The following is a 13,096-nucleotide window of genomic DNA, read 5'->3' as shown; positions in this document are numbered from 1 at the left end:
AGAGATAAGTGCACTGGTGACTCTAAGAGAAACTCAAAGTGCTAGGGGGATCCTGAAGAAAGAAAGAGAGCGGGAAATGGGTCATAAGTGGTCTCTCTCTGTCTTCCAGATTCACACGACATTTATTGCCTAATCAACTACTTGGAAACTTGTCCTCTACGGCCTTCTATGGCTGTTTCTCTTTCCATCTGCCTGTATGTTTTGTCTCCCTGACCAGATTTTGCACAGCTCCAGAGTAGCAGCTTTTCTGGTTCCTCCCAGAACTCTCATGGCTAATCGGCCTTACTGACCAACCTATTGAGTCCTAACATAACGAGAGCTATATCACTTGCCCAGCTTCACAATTTCCCCCCAAAATGCCACATGGCAGGAGTTTGTTTTAATTAAAATGAATCCAAATATCTCTAAGCACGTTTTGAGTATTTACTTAACTAATCAAATGCTTGAGGTAGCTGGAGGTGCCCACTCATGGTGCACCAAGGAGAAGCTGGAAAGGACTAACAGGTACTGAAGTTCCCCTGGGGACCAGCCATCTGCTCAATTCTCACAATCATCTTTGGAGGTGAGACTAGATGATTTGCCAAAGGTCACACCACCACAGAGCAGGAACTAGAATTTTTACCCAGGAACACCTATCTTCAAAGATCCCATTCTTTTCACTACACCACTTCTCTAAAATAACAATGCTTTCATAGAGACATTTATATGCTCATTATTAAAAAGAAAGGCAGCCCTAACTGGTTTGGCTCAGTGGATAGAGCGTCGGCCTGCGGGCTGAAGGGTTCCAGGTTTGATTCCGGTCAAGGGCATGCACCTTGGTTGCGGGCACATCCCCAGTAGGGAGTGTGCAAGAGGCAGCTGATCGATGTTTCTAACTCTCTATCCCTCTCCCTTCCTCTCTGTAAAAAATCAATAAAATATATTTTTTAAAAAAGAAGGGAAATTATTCACTAGGATACAAATTAAACAAGAGGACCCCAAAAGTTAGAGTCCTGGAGTAGTAGAAAAAGAATTGACTCTGAACTTGAACATTTGGTTGCACTTTTCTGAGCTTCAGGCTACTTATTTGTACACACACAATTTTACAGAGTTGCTGTCAACACTAAGTTAAATATATATATACCTGAAAAGCAGTGTTAAGTGGACTTGCTGCTTCCTTTTAGAGTGTACAGTGGGAGTGGACACTTAGGTCTGACATTCAGCTTAGCTGGGCAGGTGTTTTTAAAGTGGGTTAACACATTACGTTATTTGGGAGGGGCATTAGCCGACTCACACAAGAGCAGCTTAATCATTAACTCGCCATCAGCAGTAACCACAGCCCTTGGAGGTAAATTGACACCACAGTCCACATCCTTTGAAGCCCTTCTCTATAGTAACTGCCACAGCCTCCTAAACAAGGTGCCTTCAGTGTTGCTATCAGCCCGGGGTAGGAGGCATGCGCACTATAAAATGTGGAGAAGTTTGGAGACTGGTTTGGGGAGATGGAACCATTCTTCCCGGTCCCTCAACTACACTAAGTCCCGCTGACTAGTGTTTCTAAGAGCACAGGCTGGGCAGGGAATCAGAGCTGCATATTTTAGCAGCTCTGCATATTCCTACTTGTGTGACTTTGAGTTTTAAATCTCAGTTTTTTTCATCTGTAAAATGGAGATGATAATATTTTGTCTTCTAAGATTGTTGTAAAGATTAAGTTAAATAATGAGGGGGGAAAATTAATGAATTCGAAGCACTTAGTACAGTATCTGGCACATTGTTAGCCCTAATACAGTTGGTTATTATGTTATTACTAGAGGCCCAGTGCATGAAATACATGCATAGGTAGGTTCCCTACTGGCTGCCAGCTGCCAGCTGGGGCCTCCCTTCCCCCCCCTCCTGCCCCCGCCTCGTCCAACTCTAGGTTGAGGGGACAATTTGCATATTAGGCTTTTATTATATAGGATTAGAAGGGTCCAGGGCCTTAAAGTTCTACGATGCAGAACAATAAAAGAGGAAAGAAAAGAACGGCTCCTTTGTTGCTGGGAAATCAATTCCAATGCCACAGTCAGGCATGCGGGGTCTAACACACCGTGGCCCAAGCCTCTGCTTTCCCTGTGGTTACCTGCACACACTCTGAAAAAACCTCCTCAACTCCCCCAAGCAAGTAGAAGGCCTCCTTTAGTTTCCCAGAGTACTTTTCATGTACTTTTGTACTCTCTCTTATCACACTCTATTTTCATTCTTTGTTTGCATATCTAATCTACCTCCACTCTACACCAGCCCAGGTTGTAAGTTTATGGGCAGAAGAGACTCTATAACATCTTTGTATTTGCAGTCACAGGCCCTCTGTAAGTCTTGGATGGATGAATAAGGAACATGGGGAAACATAGTGACTTGGTAATGGCATTAGAATTGGGTACCCAGGGGACAGGGTAAGACCATCTTTGTTTGCTTCATAAATTTTCCTAAGTCTGGGTCTGAGCAGAAGTGTAGAGGACATGACATTTGAAGAATTATTGCCTGATGAGGGTGATTAGGCAATTTATGTATGCCTTCCAGGCAAAACATGACGGGCTGGTAATGGCTGGCAGGGCCAATATTAGGCAGAACACATTAGCAACCAGGAAGCCAAGGCAGAGTGACGTCTCTCGGTTTCCAGCAGCCTTCAAGGTTAACACATTAAGCAATTAGGAGCAACAAGTCCTTCCAGGTGTGGTCATTTGTCAGCAGGGCAGACAGACTTGTGGGTAAGGACCATTCTCCCTGTGATTATGTTCACTGTAAACAATGATGCGAATTCCAAAGATAAAAATGGGATATAAAATATGATTCCTGCAGAGGATAGGACATTTAAGGATAATATTTCAAAGAACCTAGATTATGAAGTAGTATAGACCATAGAGAAGAACTATATATCTTGACTTTTCAGGAATCATCCCACTTTCATTTTATTTTATTCTTTTTGTTAAAGGCAACTGAAAATGATAATATTTATTCATTGATTATATATTATTTACTTCATACATTTTTTTAAAAAGTGATGTGCTGGAGTTAGCTCCCATTGGCTCATGAAAGCAGATTATGATTATTAATCAACTCCATGTTAGATGACTTCACGTTAGCATCTTAAAATCACCTATAGCAGGAGTATTTACACCATGGAAATTGGCAAACCCTGCAAATCAGGATTTTCCACCCTCACATCTCCTGAGAGCTTATTGTGAAATATTTACCAGCACACCATTGGCTTTACAATGAATGATTCCAATTAATCCTTCCAAATCTCCTGTTTTACAGATGGGAAAATGAAGTTTAGAGAGGTTAATAATGAAGTAACTTATTACAAACTTCTTGGTGGCCAAGGCACAATTAAAACTCATATCGTCTGTCTCCAAAGTTGATGCACTGAATCATGATGGAGGGAAAACTTTCTAACTCATTCTATAAGGCCAGCATTACACTGATACCAATGGCAGATAAAGCCACTAAAGAAAAGAAAATTATAGCCAATATTCCTGAGATGCAAAAATCCTCAACAAAATACTAGCAAATCAACCTAACAGCATATCAAAAGAATTATACATCAGGCTCAGATGGGACTTATATCAAGAATTCAAGAGTGGTTCAACGTAAGGAAATCAATCAATGTAATAAACCTCAGTAATAGAACAAAGGTTTAAAAAAATGATCTCAGTGATCACAGAAAAGGCATTTGATAACATCCAACACCTTTTCATGATAAAAACACTCAGAAAACTAGGAATAAAAGGGAACTTTTCCAACATGATAAAGGGCATTTATGAAAAACCACAACTAACATCATATTCAGTAGTAAAAGACTGAAAGCTTGCCCCCTAAGAGCAGGACCAAGACAAGAATGCTTCTTTCTGCTTTCACCACTGCTTTTCAACACCATTCTGGAATGTCTAGCTAGAGCAAATGGACAAGAAAAATAAATAAAGGGCAAAAAGATTGGAAAGGAAGAAGTAAAAACTATCTCTATTTGCAAATGTCATGATCCTATATATAGAAATTGCCAAGGAAGAAAGCTACTAGAGCTAATAAGCAAATTCAGCAAATTTACCGGTAGAAATTAACAAGACTAACACACAAATATCAGTTGTGTTTCTATACACCAGCAATGAATAATTCAAAAGGAAATAAAGAAAGCAATTCCACTAACATAAAAATATGCCCCCCCCCAATAAAATAGCTACAAATAAATTTAACTAAGGAGTTGAAATCTCTAGAACATTGTTGAGAGAAAGTAATAGAAAGACATCCGTGTTCATGGATTAAAAACCTTAATTTGTTAAGATGGCAAAGTGATTTACAGATTTAACATACTCGGTCAAAATTCCAACAGCATTTTTTTCACAAATGGAAAAAAAATCTACCCTCAAATTCATAAGAGATTCCAAGGGGCGCAGAATAGCCAAAACAATGTTTAAAAAGAAGAACAAACTGGAGGCCCCATATCTCCTGATTTCAAAACATACTACAAAGCAACTGTAGCCCTAGCTAGTTTGGCTCAGTGGATAGAGCGTCAGCCTGTGGACTAAAGGCTCCTGGGTTCAATTCCAATCGAGGGCACATGCCTGGGTTGTGGGCCTGATCCCTGGTAGGGGGCGTGCAGGAGGCAGCCAATCAATGATTCTCTCACATCATTGATGTTTCTATCTCTCCCTCTCCCTTCCTCTTTGAAATCAATAAAAATATATTTTTTAAAAAAGCAACAGTAATCAAAATAGTGTGATACCAGCACAAGGGTAAACATATGCACCATAAAATGACTTGACAGTCCAGAAATAAACCCATATATCTATGGTGAACTGATTTTCCACCAGGGTGCCAAGTTCATTCAATGGTTAAAGATTAGTCTCATCAACAGGTGTGCTGGCACAACTGGATTTCCACACGCAAAAGAATGAAGTTAGACTCCTACCCGACATTCTACACAAAAATTAACTCAAAATTTAATCATAAAACTCTTGGGAAATATAGAGGTAAATCTTGGTGACCTTGAATTTGTCAATGGAGTCTTAGATATGACACCAAAAGCATGAGCAACAAAAGAGAGAAAAAAATAGATAAATGAGATTTTATCAAAATAAAGTATTTGTGCCAGAACCGGTTTGGCTCAGTGGATAGAGCATCGGCCTGCGGGCTCAAGGGTCCCAGGTTCGATTCCGGTCAAGGGCATGTACCTGGGTTTCGAGCACATCCCCAGTGGGGGGCGTGCAGGAGGCGGCTGATTGATGTTTCTCTCATTGATGTTTCTGGCTCTCTGTCCCTCTCCCTTCTTCTCTGTAGAAAATCAATAAAACATATTTAAAAATAAATAAATAAAGTATTTGTGCATCAAAGGACAACATTAAGAAAGTGCAAGGCGGTGGCCCACCTGTCTTGGCCATCACCGCAGGGCCCCCCAGCTCAGCACTCTGAGCTAAATGGAGACCTCCCAGTCTGGCTCCTTTATAGCCTGCCCAGCTATCCAACACTGGACCTCAGCCATCACCTTTGAAAGCCCAGACATCAAGAACCCACTCTGGCCCATCAACAAGGAGATCATTAGCCATAACACCCAGTGGTTCTACTTAACCCTGCTATGGCCCCATCACATTCTGGGCCTCCCTGAGGGTTAACATATCTACCTTTCAGCTCAAATCCACCCAGTCCAGTCTCCAGCCATGACAACAAGGGCTTAGTAGACCTGGTCATCAGGATCACTTCAAAGACACCCATCCCAAGTTTTGCACTGGGGGGAAAAAAAAATTTACCAGTATCTAGAAAACACAAACGAGGAGACGTCATTGAATTCTAAGGCCCAAATGGGCTGCTAGTCTATGAAAGTAAAGGAAACTTTATCATCTGTCCAGACAAGAAATCCAACCTCAACATCAAAACGGGGAAGTCTGTCGGCACAATTGCAGGAGGAACAGGCATCACTCAGATGCGGCAGTTAATTTGGGCCATCGTGTAAGGACCTGAACAGCCACACTGTGTGCCAAATGCTCTTTGCCAATCAGACTGGGAATGGCATCCTGCTGCCGCCAGAGCTGGCGGAACTGAGGAACAAACATTCTGCTTGCTTCAGGCTCTGGTACATGGTGGAAAGAGCTCCTGACGCTCAGGACTACAGCCAGGGCTTTGTGAACAGCTGATGATCCGGGAACACCTGCCCTGAGCCAGGATGCCTGTCTGCCCAACCTGGACCTCACGGACCACTCCAGGAAGGGTTACTTTGCCTCCTGATGCTTGGGCACTGGCAAGCAGGCACACCCCAAATACTCACCACGCCCTTTCCCCACCCAGTCCTCCCTTGCCACCATTCTTCAGCCTGGCCTGCCTGGGCCCTGAGTGGTCACCCAGCTGGTCTGACCTAAGGGGTCTCCTTGGGAACAGTTTTGTTTCTGGCGGGCCACCTTCAGGGTAAGTTCCTGTTTGGCTCTCACTTGGCCCTGTCTCTGTCCTCATGACTCTTCATCCCTCCCGCTGCCCCTGTCCCCCACAACACACAAATACAAAAGGGCTGAGGCTGCCAGCACCCTGCTCCACTCACCCCTCACTGCAATAAAGCACAGTCTAGAAATAAACATAAATGTGCAGGCAGGCCAGAGCTGGAGGGGCCAGGAGCCTCTTCAGCCACAGTCCTGGGACCTTTGCCTGCCTCCCCTCACTATCTGCCTCGAGCCAGGGCTAGGCCTCAGCCGCACCTGACACTACATGAGACCATTAACACCAAAACGTCCCCGGGGGTGTGGGGGAGGGCTGCTGGAGGTGAGAGGCTGCCTCCCATGCCAGGCCCCAGCAGGCCCAAGCCAGCCTAGAGCTTGGCTCTAGCTGTGGCTGAAACAGGAAGAGGGTGCTGGCCCAGTGCCTCCTGAGATGGCACTTGGGCTGGCAGCTGGGCCACCTTAAAACCCTGGCATTTTCCTCTAACACACCCAAGCATTCAGGCAGCCTTAGGAGTTTTGAGCTGCCAGTTTTGCGGAGTCTGATCTACTACAGGGCAGGGGGCGGGGGGGGGGGGGGGGAGTGGGGGTTGGGCTCACAGTGGGGCCCATGAGTCCTGCTGGCAGAGCTTTACCTCCTCCTCCTGCCTTGGACCCCAGCGTGGAGGAAATGTTGAACAGTTCCTCTTGTATGAGAGACATTCTCATTGGCCTCCACAGCTGTGTTAGCCACTTGCATATGGGCTTTGTCAGAGTTATTCATAAGCAGAAAAAATTGAAGTAAAACTTGGCTAATATTACAATACAGTGAAAGACAACCCACAGAATGAGAGAAAATACCAGTATTTGCTAATCATATATCTGATAAGGGTTTAATATCCAAAATATATAAGAACTCCTACAACTCAACAAAAGACACACAACCTAATTAAGAAATGAGCAAAGGATTTGAATATCCAAAGAAGATATACAAATGGCCAATAAGTGCATTAAAAATGTTCAATATCTTTAGTCATTAGGAAATGCAACTCATAACCACAATGACATACCACTTCACACCTACAAGGATGGCTACTTACAAAAGCAAATAAGTGTTGGCAAGGATGTGGAGAAATTGGAGCCCTCACACACTGAGGAATGTAAAATGGTACAGTTGCTGCAGTAAAATAACTTGGCAGTTCCTCTAAAAATTAAATGTAGCCCTAGCCAGTTGCTCAGTGGTTAGAGTGTCAGCCCATGGACTAAAGGGTCCTAGTTTTGATTCCAGTCAAGAGCACATACCTGGGTTGCAGGCTCAATCCCAGCACCCAGAGTTGGGGAGGCAACCAATCAATGTGTCTGTCTCACATGGATGTTTCTCTCCCCCTCCCTTCCACTCTCTCTAAAAAAAAAAAATCAATGGAAAAAAAAATCTTCAGGTGAAGATTAACAACAACAAAGTTAAACCTAGAATTACCATGTGACCCAGCAATTCCACTCCTACTATAGACACAAAATAATTGAAGAAAGGAACTCAGACATGTTTATTGCAGCATTTTTTAAAAGTATCCAAAAATGAAAACAATCCAAGTGTTCATCAACAGGTGAATGAATAAACAAATGCTGAATAGATATATCTATACTAATAAAAGGGTAATATGCTAATTAGACCGACAAGACCGGAAGTCTCTCGGACGTCCTTCCTGACAAAGCCGAGGGCCGAGGGCCAGCGGCACAGGAGAGGCAGTGGCGGCGGGAGAGGCGGCAGCATGGGCTGGTCCAGTGCTGCGGCCCCTTCCATAGAGGTGGCTGGAGAGGGGGCTACGTGGTCCTGGTCCCAGTGCTGCCCCTTCCGCAGAAGTAGCCCCAAAGGCAGCGGCGTGAGCCCAGTCCCAGTGCCATGCCTCCACAGAGGCTGAACAGAGTGAGACCTGCTGGGTCCCAACCTCCCACAGCCCCTCCCCCAGGCAGCCTGGCTCCAGATTGACCCCCCACCACCACTGGTGGTCGGCGGGTGGGGCTAGCGCTAAGAAGCGAGGGCTGAGGGCTGGCAGCCACAGTGGCCGGCAGTGGCAGCAGCAGCAGGGTGATTGGGGCAGCACCTTTTCCTGATGGGCCAAGTTGCCTTCTGCAGAGGGAGGCCTAAGCTGTCAGTAGGACATCCCCTGAGGGCTCCCAGACTGTGAGAGGGGGAAGGGCGGCTTGAGGGATTCCCCCCTCCCCCTTCACGAATTTTCATGCACTGGGCCTCTAGTAATAGAATAATACTGTATTTGACCATACAAACGAATGACGTTCTGATGCATGTTACAACATGGGTGAACCTTGAAGTAAGCCAGACACAAAAAGACAAATATTGTATGAAATATATGCATATATAAAATATATAGAATAGGCAAATTCATAAAGACAGAAAGATGATTAGAGTTTATCAGGGATTGGAGGGAAGAGTAATGGGGAGGTATTGCTTGATGGGTACAGATTTTTTGTTTGGACCAATGAAAAGGTTTTGGAAATAGATAGTGGCAGGGATTGTACAAATTGGGAATAATTAATGCCACTAAATTGTATGCTATGGTTAAAATGGCATATTTTGTGTTCTATATATTTTACCACATACCACCACACACAAAAAAACCCCTAATTAAATTCTTGTTGTGTGTCAACCCCCGTTGCATCTCCTTATCTTCCTCCTTTGAGCCCAGGAACCCAATGTTGCCCACTGCCCTCCCAATTGCTTGAAGCCTTTCTCCTCCCTGCTGCTCACTTGGCAGCGCCTATGGAGAAGGGTGCATCATCCAGCACCATATGCTGGCCGACTGACACGATGTTGACAAAAACTGTTGGAATAGAAAATAGAGTATTGGGTGGGTGGGGGGGCAGGGAGGGAGAGACTTTAAAATAATGAGAGTCTAAAAATATGCATATATTGTAAATATGTGTACAAAAAGTAGTTTGAATAGTAGTTTCTAAGTTCTAGAGAACACAGGAAAACCATATTTGATAGCTTTAGAAACTTGTCCAGGGAGATGAGCTTTCTCCTGGATCACCTATCTCAATGGTTCGGGGAACAAAGCTGTGGCAACTCAGCCTCTTAAAAACAGATTGTCCCCAAGTATTAGGCCACGAAGTCAGGGTTTCTTCACTTATATTCTCTCTTGTTTTGTTATCCTAAATTTGGCAAAATGGTTGGTTGACTATTTGGACTCTTCACAGGCGTTGCCTCTAGTTTCAAAGGACTTAGAGCTGATTTGATCCAAGTTTGTGTACATATAAAATGGCTGCAGCATGAATTGTGGAGTATGACACCTACCTGAGGGAGGAGAAAGCTCATTTCCCTGGACAATGTGCACTTTGCCACCCTCAGAGCCTGATGAATTCACACATATAATGGGCCCTGAAGGAACACATTGGATTGAATGGCTGAGAAGCAGTTTGGGGCTCTGGAAATAAACACCGGACTTGTTGCCATATGATTTAGGTTCTAGTCCTGGTTTTCACACGTGTGAGCTTCGTGACATGGAACAAGAAACTTCAAGGCAATTCTGATAGTCCGGCCCTGCACTGATCTAACAGGCATGTCCAACTGCAGTGGACTGCCTCTTGTGTCCCTCCCCAAAATCATATGTTGAAATCCTACTTCCAATGTGATGGTACTAGGAGGTGGAGCCTATGGCTGGTAATTAGGTCAGAAGGGTGGAGCCCTCAAGAATGGGATTAGTGCCCTTATAAAAGGAACCACAGAAAGCTCTCTCATATTCTTCCAGCCAGGTGAAGATAGAACAAAAAGGTACTCTGCAACCCAGAAGAGGCTTATTACTAGAACCCAATCAAGGTGGCATCTCGATCTCAGACTTTCAGCCTCCAGAACTGTGAGAAATAAATGTCTATAAGCCATCCAGTCTATGATACTTTGTGATAGCCACCTGGACTAAGGCACTAACCAACTATCAGGACAGAATCGCACCAGTGAAATTCAAACGTGACACGGCACATGTGAATGTGCTTGGTAATTCCTAAAGTACTGCAAACATAACCCTACCTGGATTCCTGCACCATGTCTTAAATCTACATAAGCAGCCCAGTTTTCCTATGGTTGTCTTTATTCTAGGCTGTTGATAAATGCCCATTTGTTCTGGAACTAAAAAGGGGCAGAAGGGGTGGGAGCAGGAACCTGTTAGGTTTTAATCACTTATAATCAGGTTATTGTCCCATCCAAAGGACCAATTACACCTAAAGTCAAAGCCCAATTGCAATTTATTGTGAGAATTAGGAGCTAGATTTTTTTTTTCCTCTTTTTTTGGCGGCGGGGGGGGGGGGGGGGCGGGGGCGGGGGGGTGGTGTGGGTAGGTAGATTATTAAAAAATCCTCACCTGAGGCATTTCTTCTTTTTTTTTACTTTTAAATTGCTTTTAGGGAGGGAGGCAGGGAGAGAGAGAAAGAGAGAGGTAAGAGAGAAACATTGATCAGTTGTCTCTGAAAACGTCCTGACCAGGGATTAAACTCACAGCCTAGGTATGTGGCCTGACCGCCACCTTTTGGTGCATGGGACAACCCTCCAACCAACTGAGCCACCTGACGAGGGCAAGATTGATAGGTTTTTTTAATGGTAAACTCTTAACTGCACAAAGGCTTATGCTCAAAACTCCCATTAGCAATAAGGAGAGTTATGCCTGCTAGGCCCAAAGAGAGATAAGTGTTGAATTGATCCATAATCTATCTTACTTAATGTCATCAGTTTCCCTATAGCCCCTTAAAACCATCAACACCAGTGAAATGCCATAATGAACTAATAGCATTGATTTAGGAGAATATTGATGGGCTATTTCAATGGAGCTTTCAACATGAGAAGTCTACAGAGATTTTAAAATCTTAATTACTTGTGCACATTTTTATTTATTAAAGAAGAAAGGCAATCTGTTAATGATGAGAAGGTAGTAGGAAAGGATAATACACATGGATATATGAGCCAAAATATTTCCCCTAATTCTGTACTTGGATATTTTCCCCTTCTTCTTATTATATAAAAACTGGAGGCCTGATGCATGAAATCCATACAAGGAATTAGGCCCTTGCAGCTGCGGTGGCTTGCCTCGGCCCTCGCAGCCCCGGCTTCATCCAGAGGTTGTCCGGCTGTCCGGTCTAATTAGCATAGTATACTTTTATTATTATAGATGTATTATATTTTGCCCAGCCAGTGTGGCTCAGTAGTTGAGTGTCGACCTGTGAACCAGGAAGTCACAGTTTGATTCCCAGTCAGGGTACATGCCTGGTTTGTGGGCTTGATTCCCAGTGTGGGGTGTGCAGCCAATCAATGATTCTCTCTCATCATTGATGCTTCTATCTCTCTCTCCCCCTCCCTTCCTCTCTGAAATCAATAAAAATGTATTTTTAAAATTGTATTACATTTTTGAGCCTCTTATCTATATACTAGAGGCCCGGTGAACAAAAACTTGTGCACTCGGGGGGGGGGGGGGGCGGGGGTGGCATCCCTCAGCCCAGCCTGTGCCCTCTTGCAGTCTGGGACCCCTCAGGGGATAACCATCTGCTGGCTTAGGCCCACTCCCCAGGGGATTGGGCCTAAGCTGGCAGTCAGACATCCCTCTGCCAGCCCGGGAGCCCTTGGGGGATGCCCACTTGCCAGCAGGGAGCAGGCCTAAGCTGCAGTCAGACATCCTTAGCGCTGCTGAGGAGGTGGGAGAGGCTCCCACCACCACCGCTGTACTGGCAGCCATCAGCCTGGCTTGTGACTGAGCAGAGCTCCCCCTGTGGGAGCGCACTGACCACCAGGGGGCAGCTCCTGCATTGAGCATCTGCCCCCTGGTGGTCAGTGTGTGTCATAGTGACCAGTCATTCCCAGTCGTTCTGCTGTTAGGGTCAATTTGCATATTACCCTTTTATTATATAGGCTAGAGGCCTGGTGCATGGGTGGGGGCCAGCTGGTTTGCCCTGAAGCGTGTCCTGGATCAAGGTGGGGGTCTCGCTGGGATGCCTGGCCAGCCTGGGTGAGTGGCTGATGGCTGTTTGCAGGCTGGCCACAGCCCCTTCAGGGTGGGGGTCCTGCTGGGTGCCTGGCCAGCCTGGGTGAGGGGCTGATGGCTGTTTTCAGGCTGGTCACGGCCCCCAGCCACCCAAACTCCCAGTGGAGGCTGGCTGGAAGCAGGTATCTGGGGTTTATTTATCTTCTATAATTGAAACTTTGTTACCTTCAGCGGAGGCCAGAGCCGGCCAGGGCTGGTGGGAAGCTTGGCTTCCTCCATCGCTGGGGCAACCAAACCTCCTGCTTGCTCCAGCTTCGTGGCTGCCAACCACCATCTTGGTTGGGTTAATTTGCATATAGTCATTCTGATGGGCTGGTGGGCGTGCCTTGGGCATAGCAAAGGTACAGTCAATTTGCATGTTTCTCTTTTATTAGATTAGATATAAAAGCCTAAGTGACCATCATAACCAAACAGACAACTGAACAGGCTGTGTGGGGCGACCAGGCTTGCAGGGGGGGGGCAGTGATGGGCTACCAGGCCGGCAAGGGGGGCAGTGAGGGGTGACCAGGCTGGCAGGGGGGCAGTTGGCAGCAACAGGCCAGCAGGGGGTGGGGCAGTTGAAGGCAACCAGGCCAGCGGGGGGCGGGGGGCAGTAAGCGGTGACTAGGCCAGCATGGGGGGGACAGTTAGGGGTGACCAGGCTGG

The 13,096-nt window shown here is 45.5% G+C and overlaps 1 pseudogene; it reads left to right on the top strand.

Moving 5' to 3' along the window:
* The first annotated feature begins 5,426 nt into the window (after positions 1-5,426).
* On the top strand, positions 5,427-6,140 carry LOC132229751 (NADH-cytochrome b5 reductase 3-like; annotated as a pseudogene).
* Positions 6,141-13,096: the final 6,956 nt, after the last annotated feature.

The sequence above is a fragment of the Myotis daubentonii genome, chromosome 3 (assembly GCF_963259705.1).
Source record: "Myotis daubentonii chromosome 3, mMyoDau2.1, whole genome shotgun sequence".
Classification (NCBI taxonomy): domain Eukaryota; kingdom Metazoa; phylum Chordata; class Mammalia; order Chiroptera; family Vespertilionidae; genus Myotis; species Myotis daubentonii.
This window is presented reverse-complemented; position numbering and strand designations above follow the sequence as displayed.